Below are 27,774 nucleotides of genomic sequence, written 5' to 3' on the forward strand. Positions count from 1 at the left end.
CTATGTTGAAATATTTTTACTATGACAAGTATGTCCCACAAAAACGAAACACATTTTCCTACAAAACGAACTCAAACATTGTCCTACAAAAACGAAACACACACACATACACACACACACATATATATATATATATATATAAAGAAAGAGAGAGAGAAAGAGATTTGATAGATATCAGATGTGAATAAATATATTCGGATCCGAATTTAAGCTGAATCCTGAAATTCCAATTAACTATAAGAGCTTCTCACGAAAAGGAACCCATTTAGTAATATATCAAGATTAGAGGTTTTAAATTTTAACGGATATACAATATCATTTGTATTATCTTATTTTCAAACAAAAATAAGTGACAGGCCAGTCACTTATTTTTCAATCATTCGTTTGAATCAGTTTTTAAAAATTTCTTGCTATGAATGTGTTTTCAATTGTCTAAATTGCAATTAAAATGTTAGCACACTTTATGAAATTTAGACCTATTCGTTTGAGAAAAGATTTGTGAATGATTTTCAATTGATTTGCTATTGTTTTATTCAAAATTGTTCCAGATTAATACATTGCTGATAGATAATTGGTTTACTCCTTAAGTTGAAAAAAAAGGAGTCATCTTGTGTGCATTCATAATAATTGCCACAAAAATAAATTTCTTAGTTCGTCTGTTATATTTCATATATTCTTATGCGTTACAGAAAAATATACACACATTTTTTAGCTTGCATTCAATTTTTAGTCAGTCAGCAATATGTTAATTTCGACAGTGTTGAAGTCTATTTATGATAAGAATTGTAAAAAGAATTTTTTTTTTGAATTTTTATTCATTTCCTTAGAATTTTACTTTAAATGTTCTATTACTCTAAACTCGATAAGAATTGAAAACTAAGTCAGTAATTCACTTTTAAAGGTTTCAATCAGGGAAACTTCATGCTTGACTTTGAAAGATTTCAATAACTTGGTCTATATTCAAGGAATATTCCCATTTCTTCAAAAAATTTAAATTTATATATTCATATATAAATAGATGAGATAAAATAATAAAACTTAGAACATTTAAAGGCTTACATGCTTTACTCACCTTTCTGAAATCGGTTCATAATTACGAGAAACTAGAAACTTTTTACTTCATTTAGATTTATTCTTTAATAGCACCCTTAATTTATTGAAGCAAAAGCATATTCAACAATATATTTAAGAAACATGTTGAAAAGTGAAATTAAACAGTATATTTAAACTATTTTAAATTCATTTACAATTATGTTTAGAATTCATGTTTATTTTTGATTTTGGGATAAACTTTCAGTTTTGAGTATTTATTTTTTAGTTGAGGCTGACATTTTTTTAATTCTGAAAAAAATCCCAAAAGCTTTTCAATTATTCTTCAGAAATATACCTTACCTTCTCTACCTCATTACATAACTTGAAAATAATAAAATTGGGGTTTTCTATTGTGTATTTCTAGTGATGTTTTTTTACAGTTTCTAAAAAAGGCATTCATTCCTTTCTTTTTGTTGACATATCAGCATATTTCTAATTTGTCAAATTCACCGATTTAAGTTTTATATACTGACACATATAAACTTACTTGCACAGTGGTTGACAAGGAATATGATATCGATTTCGGTATGAAAAAGTGACGAACTCGAAACTTGATTACGCTAAACCTCCGCAAAGTGCACTTTAAATCTGTCATAGAGGGTCAAAAGCCCTTCCCCTGGTAAATTTCAGAATTTAGGAGGAAAAGGGTACTCACTCAATTCATTCACAATTCAAAATTACGTTAAAGATCCCGGCTCAAAAGCTTCTTCCAAAGGTATCTCTCACATTATTTCAAATTGAGACATTAATATGATTAAAATTTAACCCACAATTTTACTTCATAGGCATTATATTTTAAAACGCGATGCAAATTTCATATTCTTCTTGACTAAGATCTTAGAAGAATTGAAAATTACTCAAGTTTTAATTTTTCTAATATTTATTTTATCAGCCCCCCCCCCTCCCTCCCAACCTTTGCTTTTCAATTCAAACAAACTGGTAACAAAATCAAATTCAAATGACAAGCAACTCTGTCTCAAAACACATCACAAACTCTATCATCGCTCCCATTACAAACAAGATACAGTTTTCGAAAGAGAGATTTCAACTGTGTAGTGAGTGAAACCTTTAATTAACCCCAATCAGTGACAAAATAACGAAGATCAAAAGCTTCCATTCCGGCATGATGAATCATCTGCTGGAAAAGAGGAAATGACACGTTGTAAGAGCTGTAGAAAGAGCGCGTTTCCCATCCATTGCGGCCATTTATTTCCTTGTCAGAAGTCCAAATTTCAGCCACCCTTTCCGGTTTTGTCTTTCCCACAATTTTAGAAACTGGAGAAAGTTGCAACTGCCTGTGGAATCAGAGCTTTCCTTGGCGGGTGAGAAATGACTTTCCTCCGAGTTTTTGACTGGGATTCTAGTTAAGTTCGTGAAATGTTGCTACAAGAAATCGATTTAAATGCGGGTTTAAGAGATTTAGACGTCTCAAGAAGATCTATAGCTCCACTTATTTTTGTATTCCACGCGTCAATAACTGAATGCGCAAGCTCTTATTCAAGTCAGTGGGAGCATTATTTACAGGTAAGTTTGCGAATGTGCTTTGAAGATTAACTTCAAAGCCAGAATTTGCATTATTTATGAGTTTATCGGTTTGGTTGATTTGGTTTCATGACGCAAGAGCTAGATATGGAGGTACTTTGACAGACATATTTAAAAATTGTCTTCAAAATTATGAAATTCAAAATAAGCAATGATACCAAGTTTCACAGGATCGCAATCAATTAACGGTTGAGTTCAAAGGCTGGGAAAAGAATAATCTATTTAATAAAGCAGATAAAAGTATCACTTATTCAAAACACTTGGGACATTCCCATAAAATTAGCATTGAATGTTAATCGCGTTATTAATTGCAAAATCTGAGTCATTCATATAGAATTAACATTGAACGTGTTGTTGCATGAGTTAATTGTTAAAATTTCAAAGTAATTCTAATGAATTATATAGATAACAGTCAATCGAAATTTGTATTACTTTGTCAGAGTCTGTATAACGTCAATTATCAGTACTTATTTATTGAAAACATAGCTATAATAATATGCCAAAAATGAACATATGATTGAGAATATTGTTGTTGAGAATATTTATTTAATATCATAAAAATATGTTCAAAAAGATTTTATAACGTGTCTTTATTTTACGGCATAATAAAACTAAAACATATTTAAAAGCTTATTCATCTTTTATGTATTGAAAACCACCTTTTGCTTTCAAAATCCTTTTCTTTAAAGAGCATTTATTGAATTCATTCTGGTATAAATTCATTTAATTTTTATTTTTATAATTTATAATTTTAATTTCTTAAAAAATAGAATTCACATAAAAAAATAGAAATTGATTTATTATTTGTTTGCATTGATTAAAACGATTCAATAACTATTAAATAATTAACATTATCGAATATAAATCTAAAAGATAAATAGATTGTTGTTTAAAGGTGTCCTTCAAGATATTTTTTGTCAGCAAATAGATCTGAAATAAACCAGCAAAAACTGAAACATTCAAGGACACCAAAACAGTAAAAATTCAATTTTAGTAATAAAAATGACAACTCTGTTGAAAGCAGATGTGTATTTACGAAGCAAATTAAATAATAATTGTTGTAATATGTGAATTTTAAAAGAAGAATCCTGAGTATAAGCTTTTATCATTTTGGAAAAGTAAATTTTCTAGCAGAATTCTCTGTACAATCTATCGAATAATAATCGCTTATATGCTTCAATCACTTGGATTCAATTCATAATTCCTTTAATAGTAATCCTGAATAATATATAAATTGATTATGCTAAGTCAAAACTTTTAAATATCACATTTTCATTGTGACATGTTTCATTCCCTAATAAGCAAATTCTTTTCAATTTTTTTTTTTTCATTTTTACTCAGAATTTTTTAAAATACATGCATCTGTAAAATAAAAGCAATACATTTTTCAAAAATAATTGATTTAAGAATAATGTGAATAATTTAAATCCAAACTAGATGTTTGTAAAGACTTTCTGTGCAAATAATTCGTTGCATTGTTTTTTCCCATCAAAGCATTTCTAACAAATTCAATTCAACAGAATCCAATGATACGTTTTTGAGTTTGACGTCATGTCTTTTCACCCGTAAATCAACCATTAAGGAGATCGATTTCAATCTTAAATATCTTCTATATCTTTGGTTACCCTTTCGAGCTTTTCCAATCATCTCCTTTCCGCAAAATGCTGCTAATCCGGAGAACTAAGCCCCAAGAGAAACGCAATTCACCAGAAGTCATTGGTTTAAGAAGAAAAAGAAAATATCAACATTTTCTTCTCGCCTAGTCAGACTAGAAGTAACAATGAAACTTAGTTTCACTGATTGAACTAGCAGCTGAACAAAAAAAGAAGGAGGAAATAAAAAGAAAGACAGCAGCAATGGTCAAGTCAAAAAGGTAGAGACAGAGAAAAAGAGCTAAGGTAGAAACAAAGAAAGCAAATCCATTATTGGTCTTCGGAGCTCGTGGCTTTTGTTTTATCACCAATGGACAACGTAACTGTTCGGTATATATGCGTACGTGGTATAATACTTCGGTGTATAAATTCTTCCTCCGTGCTTTGGAGCCAAAGTTAACAAGTATCGGTTGGCCAGGAATATATATCGAGTTCGTGAAGTAATAACCCACGTCAATTTCAAAGAGAGCCCTGAAATATCTGGCTGATGTCCCCCTATATATCTTCTGGTCCGGTTCATAAACTTTGAGGCGGGTGAAATGAACATGTGGCCATCAATTGTCTTAGAATGGTTTTCAATGCTAGCGATGGCGCCAAAGGAAGGTGATTTATTTTATTTAATCGGATAGGATGACGCACGCCAGTTGGAATGATCAGGCCTAGAAAGTACTGTTTGCCTATGCGCTAACTTCGGGACACGCTTTAGGAGATAAAATTTCAAATTATGAAAGATAACTCTGATTCTTAATAGGCGATGGTGTTTCCCAGAAAATGAGGCGTATCCCTTATCTTGCATCTAAAAGAATTCATTTATTTTTGGAGAATATGGCAATGAGCTTTAAGATTTGAGATGACTGAAAAATATTACAAAACCACAAAATTGCAATAAATTATAAATAATTTTTAGTTGTTTTGAATTTTCCCCAATCTACTTACTAACTTATTAAAACTTACCATTTTTGTATTACAAAATTTCTAAAACAGAAAACACATGGGGAAACGGAATGCTAAAAGTTTAATTAAAACAACATACGAAAGAAATAAAGATTAATTCATGGTATATAAAAGAAAAAGGCTATATTAAAAGAAAAAAAGTGTTATAGAGTAAGATTGATATTTCGTTCAATAAAACATACCTAAAAATATCCTCATTTGAAAGAAGTAGTAGGAAAATATTTTTACTGATTCATAAGCATAAGCATAAAGACATATTTGAATTTTCTATAAGTTACAAAGGTATTTTACAAATGGAGCTTTCGAATAATATTTTCTAAAACTCTATTTTAATAATTTATTTGACAACCCTACATTTCAGATTAAATACTTGATTCGAACGATACCTTTTTATTGAAAAACATGTGTCTCTAATATATTTTCGAAAACAAAAATCTCATAGAACTTTAAATTATTTGCTAGAAAGTGGTAACTTGAGATGCACATAATTCAAATGGACAGTTTTCTGAGCACTTCAATCCAAGATATTGATTGATATGCGTTAATATCACTGTTAACTTCATCATTGGAACGACAAAACTCTGTCATTAGAAAATAGTTCTTGCCATAATAATACTACGAGAGCATCACTCAGTCATTGAATCATTCACTGAACCTAAATAATAGGCTGCATTTTTAATCATTTATAAATATTCAAATTCATTTTCATCACAAAAATGGGGTAGTTTCGAGCTATAAATCATATAAATCGAAAACTGTCAGATATCTCAAACATTGAATACCATTGATTCTATTGATTTCTTCTTCACAAAAGCTAATGATCCTGTTGAAAAGTTTCGTTTAGGTCGATTCTTATACGTCAAACAATACTATCATATCGGAATCATGCAATAGCTAGTTTTAGCAAATTCAAGAATAGATTATTTATTTGAAAACAAAATCGACATCTGTGTTTTGCATAAGACTGAATTATTTTATTTAAAGCATTTACATTAAATTTCTCTTTGATGACTTTCAAAAAGTATAATTATGGATTTCTGAACAAATAAATTGGGTAAGTGACTTGAAAGCAAATAGAAAAATATCGCTCTTTCGATAATAAATGCTGCTTAAAAGTGTTAAGTCTTGGAATGATGGAAAATATAAAAACATGCAAACCTATCATCTTTTGGCAAGTAAATCAATGAAATTAAATAAGTATTTGGATAGCATATAAATTTCATTAGGCGTTTTGCTAAGCATGCGATACAAAAATTAAAATAATTCAAAAGTTTATTAAAACTGAATAGATCTCATTTCATATAATATACGTATACACCACTTGTCATAATGCAACTAAGAAGCTTTACATTTTTATATCTGGCCCTCTTATTATTATGTCAGAAAAAGAAATTTTAGGAAAAAGTTTGAAACAATTATGGTTTCTTATTAAATTCTGAAATATCAATGCATATCAAAAATATGTTTCTTTATCAACCTTCCGAATCATCTCACCCTCCCTTATTTCAAAGTGTTTAACCCCTCAATATATCTTTCACATAATTCGATGGATAATAGACAAAGAAGAGACCAAAATATTCTGACTTCAACCAACAAATCATATAGAATTTTGTAGCTTTAAAAGCTATAAGAATATCCATTCAGACTTGATTATCAATTCATTCCTGTAAACAAACCAAAAGGAAATACTTCTCAGATGAAAACTGTTTGCAGTATATATACATATATCCAAAACCAAAATCGGCAGCAAACAGTCTTCCTCCAACTATATTCTCCGATTATTTATTTCATGTTTTTCCTTCCAACGCAATTTACGACCCTTGCTCGAGCCTGAGTAAAAAGGCGAAATAAAATAAATAGATATAAATAAAAAAAGAAACGGGGACCGGCACCAATTTCATCGATTTCCGACAGGCCTTAGTATAAGATGTCAGAGAACAATGGAACAACAGAAACTGGCTGGCTTTGCTTCGATTCTTTCTCTCACACACACTCCCCTTTTTCATATTTTTTTATATTATTTACTCTCTAGAGTCACACTCCCTTTGGATTTTTACTCTCGTATTTTTATTCCTTCTGAATGCTTAGTTGTTGGAGACTGTTCACATATTTATCGCTAGAAAGCCCGCTACTTCTTTCTCCATAAAACACATCTTAGTTTCGCCATCCCTTTACTCCCTCCCCAAGTCAATTTTTATCTTTCTTTTTCTTATCCTGCTGTTTTCACAACAAGGGGCCGCCCCACTTAACGAAAGTAATCCACTTCTTAAGTTGCAATTTAGAGCCACTTGGCTAACAAAATCAATTAAGCGACACTAAGAAACAGGATTTTGCGTGGACTTAACTCATGAGCACTTAATATACGCCAAATGTGTCACTCCTGCTTAATTTTGATACCCATTATTCTTTTTGCCAGAGGAACGTAGAAAAATGGGACTTTAAAGTAAGACTATGCAATTGGTTGATATGCTCAGTTTTGTTTGCCAAATAATTGAGACTCCCAAATTAATTATTCTGATATAATCCAAATTAATTATTCTGATATAATCCAAATTAATTATTCTGATATAAATTCAAGCTCATAAAATGATATTAATAAGCATTCATAATTGTTTATTAGTACAGAAGCCTATGCAAACTGTAGAAAGATTGATTGACTGGTTAAATTAACGTCTGGTTGTCTAACTTGGTATATTTGGAATCGAGAGCCATGATTGGAGGATGAGGTATATACCTGATCCGGCATACCCCTTTCCAGTGTTTCACGACACACCAGCATGAAAACGCTTGACTTGATGGTATGCATGGATTACATTATATCCGTCTAAAAGGCGAATCTTCGTTATGATAGAGACCCGAATGCGTATTTTTCCAGTCTCGAATTCAAGACTACAGCAGCAAGCTGTTGGGACTCTAACTAGAACTGAGTATAACATTTACCCTTCATATAAAACGACTTATATGACACGTGCATCATATAATAAAATTTTTGATAGTTGTATCTATAATTATGGCAAAGTAAAGCTTAATCTTAAAGGCACAGATGAAATGATCACTTTGGTACATTTAAGCGTCTTTTACATTCTTACTTGGAATAAAATATCAGCAAAATCCCAAATTTATGTGTCAGCTAATTAAAAGGTTAAGTAAATCAACTTTTCAAATGATTAATATAAGTATTGCAATAGATCATTGGCAAAAATGAAGGGGTTGTAGTATCTTGCAGTACGTAGAAAAACGGGCAATCATACCAAGATCTCCCAGTTGCTCCAGATTGTTTACATATTTATCGCTAGGAAGCACGGCATTTCTTTCTTCATAAAATACATCTTATTTTCGCCATTTCTTCACTTCCAAGCCTAAGCCAATTTTTATCTTTCATTTTTTTTCTTTTTTTCACAACAAGGGGCTGCCCTACTTAACGAAAGTAATACTCTCCTTACGTTGCAATTTGGAACCACTTGGCTATCAAAATCAATTAAACGAAACTAAGGAATAGGACTTTTTACGAGCCATTTGAGGCACAACAGCTTACATGATGAAACACTTAGTGAAGGAAGAAATTCCAGGATAACACTTTCGTGCGAGCAACGAGCCCTGAGAAAATTAAGCCAACTTAGTTCTTATCTCGGCGGCTGTTTGGTTACGCGATTTTGTTCCTCATTAATATTTGATTTTTGAAACGTTGTGGCCATCGTAAATTTGATAATTTATTCATTTTTACTTTGATATGATTTTTTTCGTCTCAGAAAATGCCATGTACTGTTTCAGAGTCAATTTAAAAAGGATAAGAAGATAAAAAAAATTATAATGGTTTGAGTTTCTTACATTTTATTTAATCCTCTGAACGGAATCTGTCATTATAATAGTTAAATATAGGATAAATCACTAGGCATTCATTCCTTTTGGAGTGATAAAAGAGAATATGGTAAATTTAAGTCATTTCAATTCATTAACCTATAAGCAAATCATTAATTATTATAGCTAAACTTTATTTCTGATAAAATCTGTAGCCTTTTTGAAATTAATTACATCTAAGAAAAAAAAGCAAAAATAAACCCCGAAAACTTCATCTCAAACTCTTCACACAATTCGATCAGGATATTTGGCTCATTAACCAAAATGCATACATAGTACAATAACTAATACAGCTACTTTAAAAATAAGCTTGAAGCCATTCGTAGCTTACAATGTAGGTCGGCGATTTAATAAATTTTCCAATCTTGTTCTAAAATTGAAGATAGAACCAAAATAATTCTATCATCAATTATTTCACATACGGAAATTTTAAAACTGGATTTATTCTTTGGTATCCTTGAGAACTACTGGAATTTTTAAAAAAAACATATTGCTATTATTGACAAACACCTACTCTTGAACTGTTCCAATTAAAGAAATAAATCAAACGCAGGTTTTGTAGAAATGGTCAGATATTTACAAAAATCAAAGAGAAAAGTGAGCAATTAAGAAAACATTCTGACAAATCATAAATAAAAAAAATTACGCAATAGTTGAATCTTCATTTTCTTTTATCCATTCATGTTTTAAATCCTTTCGGTCAAAAAAATAAATATGCTGTGAATAAGAGATCTAAATAAAAATTTCTCATTCTACTTTATATAATAAATACTGCAGTTAGGTTTCCTGCCTTTTTTTGGTTAGAACTTAAGTAGTTGAAGGATGGAATGGCAAGTGCTAGGTAGGATTCAGATTTTTAAATCAATCTTCAGGTATGGTTAAAGAAGTGATAATCGAATTAGTTAATCCATCCTAGAAGTTCATCTCTCATATATTAGCTCTAAATAGTCAACGCTAAATTCTAAAAGAGTCAATAATTCTTCTGCTATATTTGTTACACCAGAACAACGACAAGAATTCGGTTTTTATCCTTATATATAGATACACCATTTAAAAATACAAATACGGAATCTTATCATTTTAAAAGCTCCTTCGTTCAATCCAAATCATATATTTAGAAAAAAAATTATAGAATAATTATCCAATTAAATTATATTTTAGAGGAAATCTACCAAAAAAGATAAATGCATGCTCTCTAATTTCCATCCATATTTTATTTTACTGTCATTTTTCCAGTTCGAAACATTTTCTAAACTTTACACATGTCCCACTAAACATTTATTGAACTGTCCTATAACGTTCGCTCTCTAAAATCGTATAAAATAACAAAATAGAAATAGCCTTTTCACGCGAATTCAAACACATTCGAATTATTTTTCATTTACGCTCCCCTTTTTCTCCCAGCCTTTTATTTAAATTTGATGGAACTTAAAGCATCTTTTGATAACAAAATGGAAAATGTATTTGTAACCTTTGAGGGAAGTAAAAAAAGAAAGATGGACGGATGGATTTGTTCCAGAATTACGTCGTGTTGAATCATACTCTATTTTTCATGCAAGAAAAACAAATTACAATTTCTTTTCACATTTAAAGCATTGTTTACTTCGTTAAGAGTTTTCACAACGCTGCCAAGTTAATTCTCATTTTCGTTTTGGTGCAATCCTAAATATTTTTTTTTTAGTTTTAAAATTTTCATTGTTATTTTTAATATTCTCTTCCATTTCTGCCAATTTTTAATTTTTCCTTTTATTTGTAATCAGAAAAATTTATCAACTCGTTTATGGTTACTGAAGCATATATTCGATTGTTTAAACTTTCGCGTCCATCGAAGAAATTGTTTTTCTGGTCTCACAATATAAATATGATAGTAGAATTAAACTGTAAACATTTAAATTACCATAAACAGTGCTATTTTTCGTCAATAAATATTTAAAAAGAATCGGAACGATAAGAATACTCTATATTTTCGCTTATTTAATTTTAATTATGTAAATATTGTGAAATACGTAAAATTTTCTATTTTCACGAGTCTGTTAATATTTCTGTATTATACAGGATATAGTTGTTAGTGTAGCTCTAATTCTGAATGCGATCAATTTATAAATGCATGATATATATTAGTTTTCATTTCATCAAACTTTAAACTATACATTGTCCTACTTTATATCATCATATACATTTTCAACTTGTAAAATGTAGAGAGAATTCCAAAATTAAATTGTTTGCAGGTGTAAAAGATCAGTTGACTTTTTAACACAGAAATGTAACCAGTGCGTTTTAGATCGGACCAAAAATATTTACCAAGTATTGAGAAAAGACACGCATTCAAAGCAAAGTTTTAAACTCTAAAAAATATAAATAAATTTTTTTTTCTGCTCTATCATGGTTATAGACAACTAAAATATTAATAATTAAAAATTACCCGAAAGAAAAACCCGTTTTTGAAAGAAAAAATACACATATCCTTTGTACCAAAACCTGTCTTGAATATTAAATCTCAAAAATGCATTTACTCGGATTCCTAACTTTCTTGAAGAAAGTTCAGGCTTAGAGGAAAATAAGCTCAAACTTGTCTACAATTGAAGCTCAACAGTAAAGTTCGAATCCGGAGATTTTCTGTCAAGAGCAGAAGGGAAGAAATTTTCCAAACTCAGTACTTGAAGACTTTCAGAAGATTTTTTCCCCTTTTCTTACTTCCCACACTCAAGTACACTTTAGAAACCAGAGACACGAGGTATTGAGTTTCGCAGCGCATTTTTATCTAAGAAATTCTTCCAATATTCTGTATTAGACTTTAGATATAGCACAGCGATTCATATATCTATATTGCATTTCATATAACACATGTTAAGGAAAACCCTTTTTATAGAAAAAAATCTTTTTTTCAAAATTTTGAATCATGAGCGCTAAGATCGAAATTTCCAGAAAATTCAAAATTTAATATTTTGTAAGGTTAAAATGTGTAAGGGAAATATGATGGTGAACGAAAAATGTTGCTTTGTAGAAAATAATATCGGTGCATTTTATTTTGTTCAGTCAGGAGAGTTAAGGCAAGCAAATTCTTTTATCCCAGGTGTCGATAGCAGCTTAAACAGAATAATCCATAAAGTCAATATGTATTTTATACCAGCTCTTTTTTGTTGTAGATTATTTTGATATTCGACTCATTTAAAGAAGCAGAAATATAAATAAATTTCTGGGCGTTTCGATTTAAAATGTCTATACTGAAAGCACTGAAGTAAAAAAAGTGTTCAGGAGGACTCTACATTTCATTTTTAAGAATTTCTGTATACTATTAAAGAAATGCTACAAAAAAATCAGAAGAAAAGAAAGAACTGTTATAATGAACAATTATTTGTTTGGGGGTAACTGAGTTTATATATTTTAATAAAACTGAAAAATTGTTTAAAGCAGTCAACTAAGTTTATATATTTTAATAAAACTGACAATATTCCTGTACCACTTTCAATTATTAATTAATACATCAAAGACAAAATTATTTGTTGTTGTTATAGGAGCTAATTGCCCACCCTCCTATATCATTCAGTTTTGAATTTTTTGCATCATTCTTACATTATATACATATGTAAGATATTCAATAAAATATTATAATGATTGTCCACATTATATAGATTTCATTAACTCACCATAAATTTTAATATGCTGTGATAAAAATCTAATTAAAAAGCGTTTATTACAATTGAATATAATTTTTTTTAAATCTTTTTCAAAAAGTTTTTTTGGAAAAAATTATTTTTATTTAGGCAATCAGTATGAATTCAGCATATAAATAAAACTTAAACTCGTAAGTGAAGCTATTACAGCTATTTATTCTTATTTTTAGTTTGATTTTTGGTGAACGAAAAATATATTCATTTGTGATTCTACCCGCACTTAGTCTAATTTATCTAGCCAAATCTATGAATTAAGGAGAAGTAATAAAAGAAACTCGCAGCATCTTATTTTTTGTGCAAGCGACCTGAAATATGTGGATAGCATTTGAAAAAGTTCTCTATTCGGAGTTAAATTGTCTTCCAGGAAACATATCAGAGCAAACTGGCACACATTTTTATTTTTAAGATCTTTAATTTGGATACTATATTAAAAATGGTTTTCCACCAATCAACACATACTTTGTTTAGCTATTTTTTAAGTTAAAAAGAAATACAGCATTTAAAAGCTTTCTCTTTAGTATCTGCAACTCAGAAGTTTATCCATTCCTTTTGGGAAATACTCCAAAATAATTTTTGAACAAAATTATTTGAATGCAAAATATTTTATATCGAAGCTTTCTTTTAAAAACACAAGGGAAAAATTTTGTTAACCTAGATGAAACAAAATTTAGATTATCAGTTTTCATTTCATGTCATGTTCTAAATACTATTTGAATGAAAACAACTTTATTTTCTTGTACAGTAAATGGGTTTAGAAATAAGAATGCCAACAAGAAAAATATATTCTTAATAGCCAAAGATTTGGTAAGTAGAAAACTCAAAATCCTCTTAAAGAGTTTAAATCAATTAAGAGGGTTATATTTCAAAATCTGATTACGGGAGATAACGCTCATTTTATATGGAAGAAACAATATTTAAAGGAATTCAACTTTTAGTGAAATCAATAAAATGACAATTTGATTCGTAAATAAACCGAATTTTAAATTTTCGTGCTTCTGATCTTATGCACGATTGAAAACGAAGTATTTGCCCACCCATTACTTCTTTACATTCTTGAATTATCCTCACAATTAAATTAAAATGAGTAAAAAAGAAATCCATTCTAAAAGATTCAGTCAACAAAGAGATTAAATTGAGAAAAAAAATCAGGAACCTCCTGTTTTCTTTTCTGCGCTACATAAAAAATAAAGATAATTAATTCGTAAGGTACATACTTCTTTTCTATGCAAAGATTGTTTAAAAAGCGATTAAATATTTCCACTGACGACTTTTTTTTTTATTTGGAAGTACATCGTTATTGATGCTTTTACTTATTTTATTTGATGTAGAACTGAAAGGCAGCTGCAAAATATATTCAACAGAAGATAGCTGTCATATTAAGCAAATATGCTAGCATTTATTATTTGAATGATTGAATCAACAGAAAGTAGCTGAAATTTGAATGAGATATTGAAACTTTTCAATACTGGCAGGTATTCAGCATTCATTTTGCATGGCCAAATCTGGCCTTTGCGCCAAAAAAAAAATCCCAAACTGACTAACTTCAGCATTAATCAAATATATAAACAGCAAATAACCGTTTTGTCTAGTTAAAATGTATTTAAATATCATTATTTTAATACCATGCTCATTAAGTGGTAGAATAACTACTTTTAATTTGATGCTCCATTAAAGTTAAACTCGTATTGAATGTTTTAAATAAATTTTCAAACATTGCTTCACAATTAAAATTGTTTCACTAAAAATAAATTGTTAATAGGTGAAATCAACTGTTAAAAGAGTCTACTAATAAGGCATGCTGTAGAAAGATGATATTACTAAATGGGGAAGCAAAGACGAGAGACAAATAATTAATTATTTATATTAAGCTATAACTTATTTAGACACGAATAGAGTAGAAGATAAATTGTTTAGAAATGGCCTGGTTCAATTTTCTTATTTTATACACTGTTTTAATCTAAATTTAAAAATAAGAAATGTATAATAATGACATGCATAAACAAACATTATATAAATAAACATATTAAACCCGAATGCACCTCTCCCGAGTGTCATGTTTCCACCTTTTAATTTAAAAATTTTCCTTTTCTTATACTACTCTAAAATACTAGGAAAAATGGCACGAAATTATTTTTGTTTGCTGCTTCCACAAAAAACATTCCATTTTATCACCATTACATTCAGCTCTATTAATATACTAAAGATATCAAATAAAATACAGGTTTCTTTCATTTCTTTAAAAGAAAAGATATAATTCCAATATATCCAATACAACATCATCAAACTATACAGAAAATGGCAACCTTTCGAGAGTGTTTTCAGAAAAATTCTAGATTCATATATTCCTACTTATTTTGAGTCCCGGAATTCTATTAAGCAGTTTATAATACAATATCTTTGATATTGAAAAGTTTCGATTTAGATATAGATTCTTTGGACAAAATTTATCCAAATGTTCAATTTTAAAATCTTATTGCATTGTTAAAAATAAGAAATCAATAATGATGTTACTTGATTTTCATCAACATTTGAGTGAGACAGTATAGTTAAAATATTTATTTTCTACTTCGGTTTCGATCAATGCAGGTAGAAATATTTGAGCATAGAAATGGAGCATATCCCCCCAAAATGTTTGGACCATTCATGTCCAATGGGAAATCTAATGGCTGTGCAGTTTGTTAGAGAAAAGAAAAGCAGAAGGATTCATTTACTTCCTTCTCTCCTGATGTTTGCTCATTTAATAACTAGAGGGGTTTTTTTAAATCTTATTTCAACAATATTGTGAATTTTTATAAAATTAATTTTATTATCACGTCACTTTTTTAAAAATATTGCTTGCAAATATTAATCAGATATTTGAAATAAGAGATGAAAGGATTAAATCAAAATATTTCATTTCTAATAATGATGTTCCGAAGTGAATCCTTCAAGAACAGACCTCATTTGTGAGAGGAAATACAAAACAAAACAAAAGTGAATAGAAAATGGGAGAAAGACGAATATTCTATAAATAATCTTAATTCAAGAGAGGACGCGTTTAACAGTGAGTCTGTGCTTCTTTCAAAAGAGACGTTTTTTGAAGGAGCTACTGACAGCTGCAAAGATTCTGCTGTGAAATGTTTCGTCATTCTGTGAAATTTCGCGTAGCTCTAGTCTTTTTGGTTATTTATTTTTGATATTTTCTTTGTTGTCTCTGAGACATCTGTTAAATGGAAGGAAAAAAATTTGAAAAGGAGATTCATAAAGTTGCCTGATTTATCAGCAGTAAAACAGTATATAACTTTTTTATTAATAGATAGTTAGGCTCCTAAATGTTAATACTAATGTCAAATATTGTATTATGATTTATAGTTTACAGATGAAAAAGTTTATTCGGAAATGGGAAGATTTTTTAATTGTTGTTTTCCGGACATTAGACAGAGTTAACATAAAGTTGGAGATAAATTTGATATGAATAGCCTTGTGACAGATTGTTCTAAATTCATTCTGTGAATAAAAGAGAGTCAGATATTTTTAAAAGCATAATGAAAAAAATGATCGGATTTTCTCCGAAAATCAATTAAAAAATCAATATCAAATTTAGGTCATTTTTGCTCTACAATATGTTGCTATTTTTAAGTTTTCTACAACTACAAAACAAATAACTCTTTATATTCCTATGCTATTCTCTCAAGACATTTTTTAAATAGCTAGATTTCGAATATAAATTACTTTTTTTATGCTTAGAACACTTTTATATGTAAACCTTCCAACCGATCCATTAACATATAAATATTTGGATTTAAAATCATCAAATTTTTGGGAAATGGACATTATTGTTAATGAGAAATTATTTTCTACACCCTTTTCGCAATATGGACCAGAGCGTTTCAGATTCGAGACACGATTCCTTAAAAGTTTTCTCATGTGTACCAGTCTGGTGCACCTTAAATCTATTCAGTTCTAAATGCTTTCCAACTGGTGCAAAGTGGAGAATTAGGAAGCGCATATGTATTTGCTACTGGACAACATTCGAGATTATTTTTTCACAATATGATCCATTTTCCTCTTTTGTCAAATGTAACCTAAAGATGCATAGATTTAAGTGGATAATTCCTTTATCTTTTCATCTCTAATACATTTCATTTGGAATTTTGATTTAAAGAAAGCACCCTATTATCATAAGGAATGTTTGTCTTCACAATTGTTTTAACACTTCTCTACAATAGAAATCTGAAGAAACCATGATTGATTCATGCAAAAACATAGCAAGAAATTTCTCAGAAATAAAAGGAAATAATAGAAATTATTTTCGACGAGAAAAGAAAAAAAATAACATATAAAATATCAACAAATTCAAAAGTCAATAAATTCAGTTATAAAATGCCGATTAACTATACAAGGCCTAACTGAAATCCGTGTTATCCGAAATCGCAAATCTCAGATTTGTTGAATAATCCGGTGAGTCAACACCTGCTGAAGTCTTTTCTGTAGAAAGACAGGGCTTGCTACTCAGAAATGTTGGAAGCGATGCAAGAAATGAACAACCCTTCATTCATTTAGTTTTTTTTTTTGAATGAATAATTCATATACCATAAACTAATTACATGTTGGCATGCCAAATGCAAACCGAAAAATGTTATTTAACTTATAAAGAGCATATTTGTAATCCATAAAAAGAGTTTCATTTTTTTAAAATAAAAAAAAATTCAGAACCACATATTAATATATTAATTAGATATAAAATATAAGATATTAAGATTTTCTTGGCATAACTGAAAAATCGTTATCCGAAATATCTTACCCCTCCCTTTTGTTCGGTTAGCCGAGATTATACTACATTACCAAAAATAAAACGAAATTTCCGTAGGAGAATAAAAAAATCCCAATTGAAGAAGCCTCTTTGATAACTTTTTTACAGATTCCTCATTGAACGTTTCATTCTTGATATCGTCAGTATTACTTATCCTTCCAAAAAATGAAACGGATAATAAATAAAAGCAATTTCAAAAAGAAAACTTAGTGAAATCTATCCCGATCAAGAGAGACTTATTTTTAGGAGAATATGAATTCTGACAAGCCAAAGAGAAGCTGTTATGAATTTGGCCATCATAAAGCGGAAATGATATATTTATAATATGAGGATGCTCCCTGGCCATCCCAGTCAAACATATCGCTTGTCGCTTTTTAAATTGGCTACTGTCGACAGTGCCATTCTTAGGGTTACGTAACCAATACCTTCAAGGCAATTTCATCCGCATTTTCAGCAGATCTAGATGTCTCTTTTTTTGTTTACTTCAAAGATGAAAGAAATAAAAAACACATTGCGTAAGCTTTCACTGTCCATTTCCTTTCGAATGAATAGTCGAATGAAAACCAAAATTGATACAAAGAACAAGATGAAAGAAACATTTGGATTTGTGAAAAATAAACCTCAGAATCCCGTGTGTGGAGACTACTTTTGTTCTACTCAACGAAGCCGTTTTTCTTTCAAATATTACAACTATTTCTTTTTTAAATCTAAAGATGAGATTTTTTATTTCATGTTTTTGTTCGCAAATGATTGCTCCAGCCACAGTGATGTAGTTGACTTATGTACTGTTTTTCTTATTACTGTGTTATTTTAAGACATTTTTAAAATGCATTTAATTAATGAATACTCATTCATATCTCTTATTCTTTAACTATCATATGTACATAGAAGAATATGTACAAAAAAAAAACGTATTTATTTACTTACAAAATCTGGTGTTTCTTAGACGTTATGAATAGAAACAAATGCAACATGTAGAAAAAAACATTCAGTGGATTTTTATTTTTAAAACTGCCTTTCCATCCTCAAAATTCTTTATTAAACTGAGGGGAAAATGTCATATGATATGTATTTCAATATTTATATAAGTATTCTAGAAAATACCTGCTTTCTATAAAATTTTTCTAAATAACATGTTTAGAAAAATTAGAAACAGTATGATCTCGATATATTTAAGTTTTATCATAATATAATTTAAAAACATGTTTCTCTTATACTAAAATTTTAAGCTTCTGGCCAATCAATCTATTTTAACTTAAAAATGTTTTTTCTAAAACATATCCAATTTCATATTTAAATCTTCTGCAAGTTTTCAAAAATCAATCAATCTTAAAGTTATTTAATATTTAGTTATAATTGTATTACATTTTTTACATTAATTTTATTGAATTTAAAATATTTGTTGAATTTCATTCTTAGGGAAATATTCCTCATTTCTAATCCATTATAGTAATAAACTTGTAAAACTTGTATATTATTCTATGTACCTGATTATAAATTGTTGAAACTTCATTTTCGTAATTTTATAATTCGATTTTTTTTTTTTTTTTTTTTTTTTTTGTATACAGCTTTTTTTTTTCCATTTTTAATACTTTATATACTTGGCTGTAGTTTGAGTTTTCATGCTCAAATATAACTTTTTGGTTTTATATTTGTTCTGATTGCTCCATCGTTGAAACATCGGCCGGACATTTATTTCTCTATTAGGTTTCTGGGTGCATCTTTGCTAAATATCAATCCTTGAAGCATTTAACTGCATCAATCAATGGAATATTTTAAATTCTTATTAACGCTCAATAGTTATTTTAAAACAGGGTATTCTCAGACATTGTTTATTTGTTCCACCATTCATTTATCTAGCTTTTAAAGTTCACCAGATATTTTTGCTATGGTGCTTCAAATATTAGTCCTTAAAATATCGAATTCTGTCTACCAAACAAATATTATAAATTCTTACAGTTCGGTCAGCACTCTTTAACTGGTTTAAAACAAAACATACATTATATCTGTGAAAACAGATGCTGGCACTTCTCTTGATATTTTTTAACGTTTTTTGTCATTTTCTTGAATCCCTTTCTCTTTAGATGCAGATAATAAAAGCACCCCGCAACAGTTTCGCGATTTAATTTTTCTCATACACCTTGACATTCTTGACTTTGCTCAGTCGAGTGAAATTTTCCGCTGCGATTCTTGCAACACAAACAGGCAGCATCTTTTCTAAAATACGGCATCTCGGCGGAAACAAATGGATAGATTGTATTACACCTTCGCAATCAACCTTCTTCATATCGAATTACACACATGACCGGCCAAACCTTCTTGCGGTAAGCTCCTTGCTTTTCCAATTTCCACGGCTGGCCAGTCCCGGTTCTCTCTTTCTACTCAGGCTTTATTATAGATCCCACCCAATATCCCATTTCCAAGATCCCCAGTTTTTCGCTTGAGCTCTGATCTTTTAACCATCAATCACAGTAGATCCTTACTTCCTAGCGGGCCCATTGTGCATATTTGCAGTCGAGTCACTCAACTTCAAATCGTGAGCGGAATTCTAGGAAAAAGCTGTGGAATGCATCGGTTCCAAACATTTTATCAAACAAACTTCATCCTTTATTCTGCTTCCAAAGGAATGCTTCCAGATTCTTCGACGATACTGTCGAAAGTATCATTGCGGAATATTTAAGGTGAAAAAAAGAGCTTGGTCAGTAAAGAGAGCTGTGATAGATGGTTGATCCCAAATCAGAAGTTAGTGATATAAGTAAAGAGTAACGAGCTTATTCAGATAGATTTTGATTTGGTGCGTTTTGAAAATGAATTGTGAAACTGTGATTTCTTTTTGTTTTAATCTTTTTCGCAGTTATTATTTTGGAATAATATTTATGAAAAAAAAGACTTCGTCAATAAAAACATCTCTGGTAGAGATATTTAACATTAATCTATTCCGGTAATTATTAATGTATATAAATATTTAGCAAATTCAGAGATATGTCAATGCTGGGAGCGTTTCTTATTCAGTTGATATTATTTTTTTTTTCCTCTTCATTAATTAGTAAGAATTAGTAAGGGTAAGAGACAAAAGAGAGAGACAAAAGAACTTTAAAAGTTTACAACTTTGAATGATAATTATTATAATTTGCAATTTTAGTGATACAAATAAATGTCAAATGACTTACTCAGACATGCTTCGCTATAAGATATTTTCCAGATGATTTGATTTATAAATTTTTCTTTCGATATCATAATCTTTTTGTAAATTTTTCATATCGATGTTTTAATTTTCTTAATTAAATTTTATTTTGGAGATCAATGGTGCAGAAAAAAAGAGCTTGATTAGAGAAACAAGTTATGGTGGACAATTGCTGCTTCTCACATTTCAACAATTAGAGACAGAAATAAATCTTTACAAAATTATGCTGAGATGGGTCTCTATTTAGCGTGTTGGGTAAAGGGCTGATGGAGTAAGCCGTGCACTAACTATTTCGGTTGAGTATTATTTTTTTTCTTCATTAAATTTAACTTCAATATTTTGGGTAAAAAAGGAATTTCCTTAGTAAACAGACGTTGATGTTCGTTATATTTTTCCATCTCATTATAAATTAACATCAATGAAGAGTTATTTTATTATTAAATAATGTTTCCGTATTTTATACTTATAAAGTGACCCAATATATACTGCACATTCAATTAATGATGCTAGCTTGCTTATTAAATAATGAAAAATTCAGATTCAGACTTTCTTTTCAATTGAGTTTTTTTATTTGGAATATTTGAAGTACATAAGCTATTTAGTCTTTAAGAATTATAAGCAGTTAAGGTCTACGTCTAAAAGGCCACTTTTGGTCAAAATTCACATTTTTTTTTTTATTTTAAAGTGCATTTATTTAGCTTTCTAAATCTGTGTTTATTTTTCTCCTACGATTGATAGAAATGGAGATATGAAGATTTATGTAATTCAAAAGAGTCGAAAACGAAACCGGAAGTTGAATGTTTTTCGTCGTTTCATCAAATATACGCTCCTAAAATCATAAATTAATTAATTTTTGAAATTTATACAAAACTATTTGCAAGCCACCTAAATTTTAATTAATTTTCATCTCTTTATATACAGAAAAGATTGGCAACAGCTGCTTCTCGAACATTGTTTACGTTTGAAAACATCTGCTTGAGCTACAGACTTTACGTTTGGGAGCATCAATAACTGCAATAATTTTGAATGATGGATTTTATGGTCTCTTGGCATTTTTTTTTTTTTGAACTGGGAATAACTCCTGGGGATTATATCCTGAGACACTTCATTTCTTTCGATAAAGAAAAAATCATCACGTCAAAAAGGCAGTCATTAAGTACAACAAAAGTTGCCAGGAAAAAATTTATAGCTATTAAAAAGAAGAAAACAGATAAAATTGTTAACAAAGAAGGTGTATCATACAAATGTGGTGAATATTAAAAAAAATAGAGAGAGATATTTTTCATAAAACACAATTAAAAACTTTAAATGCATTTTTTGAGGAACTTTAATTTTGTAAAAATTTTGATACGCAAAACATGATATCTCAAAATATTATGAATATTTTTTAATGAAATTTTGTATGTATGTTATTTATACTATCCTAAAGGCAATGAACTAGGATTATAGTTCGGAGATTAATAGTTTTTTTTATTTAGAACTCATTAATGTTGTTTATGCATAAGAATTTTGATAAATTTTCAGTTAGGAAATACTCAAACTTCTATAACTTTATTATAAATGCAAATATTTCTTAGATCCTAGTTCATTGTCTTCACTAAAGCTGTAACTATATTTTGTAGAAAAAGAATTTGAAAATTTTGGTTAGAATTCTTGTTAGGATGTTTCGCGTTTTACACCAATTTTCACAGTTTTTTACCCAAATTTCCCCATTTGACTGAGTTGCAAATTACATAAAACTTTTTAAATGGTATTATTCATTGTTTTGAATTACAATGACCTAAAAAATAAACTAAAAATGAAAACTGAACAGTTTTTTCAAAAATTTGTCTTCGCACGTAGACAGATACCTAACATTCTCTCTGTACTTAGAAACAGATATATCGAACTGCCATATGTTTTAGAGATAGATTTGAATTCGGTGTAAGAAATGATTTAACAATTAAAATATGTTCTAAATTTTACTTAGGGATTTTTTGGATGCTATTATTTTTTAAGCAATTACACTTTAAAGATTAAAATATTTAAGACTACAAAATATTTAATCTACAGAACGATTAGCAATATTATTATTGTTTCCTTATTATATTTTTAATCCAGGTTTATATTCTAACATTCAATAATGTAAACAAAATATGCATGCCATTGACTTGCTACCAATAGATATTTTGTAAGCCAAATTTTAATTTAAACTGTAGAAATCATTTGTAAATTAACTATTAATTATACATTAATAAATTAACTAAGTATATGAATGTATTATATATAGATAAAGAAGCAAGATATTCATTCTTCAACTGTTTCCTTCAACAATCTGTATTATTCAGATACTTTCAAATAAATTAAAGTTTTTCAAATAAATGGAAATAAAAAAATCCTAATTATATATTAATCCATATCCACATGTTCACTAACCAAAAAGGTATCATCAATAAATCACAGTTCAAATCCAAATCAATAAAATATTTTAAAACATTTTATTGAATTGCCAATAGCTTTAGAAATTCTATATCAAGTCCCATTGGACTACACTGATTCATGTTTACTTAATGCATCATTTCTAACATGACATTCACGTTTCAAAATAGTATCAGTATTAAGTCAAAGAGGAAATGTCTAGCATTTTTCTAAGAATTTCAAGGAATTCGAAGGAACAAGCTAAAAGAATAAAGAATATCTTCACAGCAGAACATTCTTTTCTGGCAATTTTATATTTTTAAAAATGAATCATTCACTTAAAACACATGCTTGACAAGCAATTTGATCACAAGCCAATTCGTTTTCTACTAAAGATGAGTTGTTGAAATTCCCTACCATATTCGTTCTGTTTACTAATTATAAATTAATATTTTAACAGCCGGAACAACACATTAGGAAAATACTTTTAATTGCTGCCTCTTTCATGCGAATAGAATTCTTTGTATTGTTTCAATAAATCTAAGAAAAGCACTTATACCGACGATAAGGAATAGCATCAATAATTTCTATTTTACTACTATCTATAGACACTATATGTATATTTTGTGTTTTTACATATATGTGATTCCATTCCAGTAAAATATTAATCCATCTTAATTTAAATGGAAATACATATTATTTTTTTAATACTTTCACTTTAAACACCTTCTTCTGAAAACCAAAACAATTCCAAATATTTGTAATTCGATTCACGAATAACACGTAATAATATATTAAAAATTCAAATGAGCACTAAAGCAGCAAAAGGATAATTACAAATTTGAACAAGTATTTTGAATATTTATTATTATTGGATTAATATCTTTAATGATCTTTAGAGAAATTAAATAACTTAGGTTATTATAAAGTCATTAATTTTTTTCTTATTACTTCTAAATACTTTAATGTGATTTTCAAAAAATTTAATAAAATAAACTCAAGCTCTAAATTTTGATACTTTTTTGAATACTTGGATTTTTTAACATCTTATAAAATGATATTTTTTACACGTAAATTGTATTAAAATATATATTTTTTCATAAAAAATATTACAATTAAATAACAATAGCAACAGAACGAGTCTCCATATGAAACAATCCTTAGAAGAAAATGCTATACTCACAAATGAGATATTTTCCGCCAAGAAAATGCAAATAACAGCCTCTCTCTTACTGCAAACCATTCGTGCTTGATTCATTTTCGTCAAAAATCCTAATAAATCGCTGATCGGATAACTCATTTGTAAAACTGTAGCTTTCGTGGAATTCGAGTCATCCTTATGACTCGGGATATAAATTCCATTTCGGAGAAAATTTTGAAAAGGCTCAACTTACAATCGGGGAAAAAAAAAAAAACTCTTAACAACCGAAAAACTCAATTCCGAAATTCTGTGCAGGGGATTTTATGCATTATTCCACCATCGAGTAAATTCCAAATGGAGGGGAGTGAAACAAGCGGTTCTGACTGATTTAGGGAATTGTTTATAAAATGCGCTCCATTTAACGGTAGCTGAATGTTATTTGAAAGTGGATAGGATATTTGAATTCTTTTTCTGTGTATTGATCTCTCACAGGAATTCAAACAGTGAGCAGAAATTTCAGTATGCAATAAAAGCTTGTTTCCAGAAACACATAAAGAATGTTTTTAGAAGTTATAACGAATAAAATGTGATTAATGTTCGAGTTACCAGTTTCAGTCAATACTAAAGAAGAACTGAGAATTCTGTAACAAAACAATGGAAATAAAGAATGTAACGGTATGAATTAAACTTCCATTCTGACTGATTTATAAAACAATTCTTATTCTGACTTACTTATGTTCTATTGGGCAGCTACTAAATGCTTTTTGAAAATAAGCAAGATATCAGAACCATTTCTCTTTTTTTTTCAGATTACATAATATTATAGTTGAATTCCGTGAAAATACTACGAATATTAAACAAAAATTTCTGATTTTTTTTCAGTTGGTACTTTTCCTAATAGAAAGAATGAGTAAAAAAACTGAGCATGACTACCAAAACAATGTATTTGCAGGATAAATAAAGAAGATAGGGATGTTGTGGAGAATACAAGTCAGTTACAATATGTATTGATGATTAATCGGCAGACCTTTTAAATACCAGTTTACTTCACATGCACTTTAGCTATTAGAATCATCGATATTGAGCTCGAAAAATTTAATTTTTAAAATTTCTGGATTGTTATCGGTTTCAGTAAATATTTAAATTCTATCATCTTTAAAATAAAAATGAAAATCGAGATATTGCCGAATACTTTTATCGCAGAAAAAAAGGACATTATAAAATATTATCCATGTAAGTAACACCCTTTGAAAAGTAAAATCGATTGCAATTTGCGACGCGAGTTGATTTCAAAATGTAGTTTCGACACTTTTCAACTTGCATACCAGTTATTACAGCCATGAACAAAAGTTAGAGCAAATAATAAGTCAACATCCTTCATGAAACTTTAAGAAAAAGACAGGAAATTTCATTTTTAATTTCCTTTTATTGAATATTAGCGTTTATCATGTTATTCCGTTGCACATTTGTTTTTAATTGCTTTCCTAAATAAATAGCAATTATCCAATCTTAAATCATGCATCTGATATAATAATTTACTTTTCATGATTTGACAATATAAATAGTAGATTATGTTATAAAAAAGCAATAGCTGGCAATATGAAAAATTTTAATATGATTCAAAGTTAAAAAGTAAATATATGATAGTTAGTTTCATTAAATAGTATGTACATTTCTTCCTCAATTTGAAATTCTTAATTTCATTATTTGGATTAAACTAGTTGTAGACTTCTTAAAATATAATTAAATTGCTTATAATTTATTAATTTAAGAATAAATTTTCGTTTACAACCGAAAAAAGATACCATATATCTAATCATTCAAATAAATATATCTAAGTGTGGAAAAAAAAGACATTAAGAAAGTTATTTTAAATTCTCTTGCAGAGCTTTTAAAGGTTACTTCTCATCTTTAGGAACGTATTTTATGATGTATATTACGTTTTCTGGTTCGGAAACTAGGAATTTGAACAGCCATTTATTTCCAAGTCCGCTGGGAAAACGAAATACAAAATCGAATATAAAAGCCACATCAGAAAAAATGGGGGAAAATTTTTCCTATTTTTTAGGGATTACGCCAAAAATGTTCCCTAAGATAAAAGCTACATCTTCCCTCGAAACTATTTTTGTGACGCTGTAAAATCATCCAAAAACCGGAGAATATAGCTGCCTTGTTTTAATGCGACGAAATCTGTAAACAATATTTCACTTTGACGCCAAATTCTTTCCTCTTTTATTCTGTTTCTACAACGGAATTTTCTTTTGCTCTGCTTTGGAATGGAATTTGAAACCACAGTGACAGTGACTGAGACAAAAACCGATTTGGCGGACATTTCTTTCGTCTACTAGAGCACAAAGTAATTCATGTCATTGGAATTCAACATACGTTACGGTGAACATATCGAGGCGTATATTTTCCCCCTGTTGACAAAATGATAAGGTCTTACTGAATATATAAAGCTTGACAGTAATTAGAGAACTTTCGAAACCAGCGTAAATATTTATTTCAGCATTAAAATCATTTTCGAGTTCAAAAATTCTTTTACAAATTTTCGATAATAGATGAAAGGCATAATGTATTTCGATGCATCTTAAAGATGTATAAAAAGCACCAGGAAATTGAATAAACTTGCCTTTTAAATAGTTTTAATGTTTGACTATGTAATTTATCGATTATTGAGGTTTAAACAAAGATTTCTTTTTATTGCATTATATAATTGCATAATTCATCGCAATTTGGCGTATTGGCGCACTAAAAATATATTTAATTTTACTCTCAGTTTGAAAGACAAATTTGCAAAAAAAAAAAAAAAAAAAAAAAAAAAACCAAAGATTGAAACCGAAACATTACTTCAGTCATTGGTTTACCTGTTTGCTATGAGCATGTGAATGTATTCTCTTTTATTTCATTGAGCAGTTTGAAAACTCTCATCACATTCAGTGCTTAGAAAAATTCAATTAATTTTCTGAAATTAATGCTTTAAATATATTCATTATTGATTTTAAGATATTTATTCTTTATTTATCGATCATTTATTTAATTTATTTTAACCTACATTTTCTATGATAAATATGAGGTATTTGTCAATATTTCGTTCTTTACTCTTTTAGGTTCAAAATATCAGAATGAAATATGTTGTACACGAAAGACCAAAACCGAAGTGCATCGCTTTACTTTTTTTATCTTCGATATCAAATTTCACATAAAGGATATAGCATTTGATTTTAAAATTCTAGTTTTAAAATGGGAACTGTATTTGACTTCTTAGAAACATTTTGGACTGCATTGACTAAAAAATATATGGTTTGAATTACAGTAAAAATTCTCTAAACATGATTGTTTACCAAGCTGTTTCTTCATGTTCAGCTAATAATTACTAAGAAGTTATAAAATATTTGATCAGAATTCCTTCCTTTACTATTATTTTAATAGCAGAAATTAAATGCATGATTCTGGTCCAATTATTTACATATTAAATACAATTAATT

The 27,774-nt window shown here is 28.8% G+C and overlaps 2 protein-coding genes across 6 annotated transcripts in view; one reads left to right on the forward strand and one right to left on the reverse strand.

Annotated features, from left to right (window-relative positions):
* Positions 1-27,774, reverse strand: part of LOC129960091 (uncharacterized) — a 244,023-nt gene that overhangs the window by 104,510 nt on the left and 111,739 nt on the right. The window lies entirely within an intron of this gene.
* Positions 1-27,774, forward strand: part of LOC129960090 (chaoptin-like) — a 112,367-nt gene that overhangs the window by 28,285 nt on the left and 56,308 nt on the right. Inside the window, exon 1 of one of the 5 annotated variants that reach the window (XM_056073197.1) lies at positions 2,294-2,616. The exons of the other annotated variants lie outside the window; for them this stretch is intronic. The gene's annotated coding sequence lies outside the window, so the exon portion shown is untranslated. Of the gene's footprint in view, positions 1-2,293; positions 2,617-27,774 lie in introns of those variants that run through there. 5 annotated transcript variants of the gene reach the window in all.

The sequence above is a fragment of the Argiope bruennichi genome, chromosome X2 (assembly GCF_947563725.1).
Source record: "Argiope bruennichi chromosome X2, qqArgBrue1.1, whole genome shotgun sequence".
Taxonomy (NCBI): Eukaryota; Metazoa; Arthropoda; class Arachnida; order Araneae; family Araneidae; genus Argiope; species Argiope bruennichi.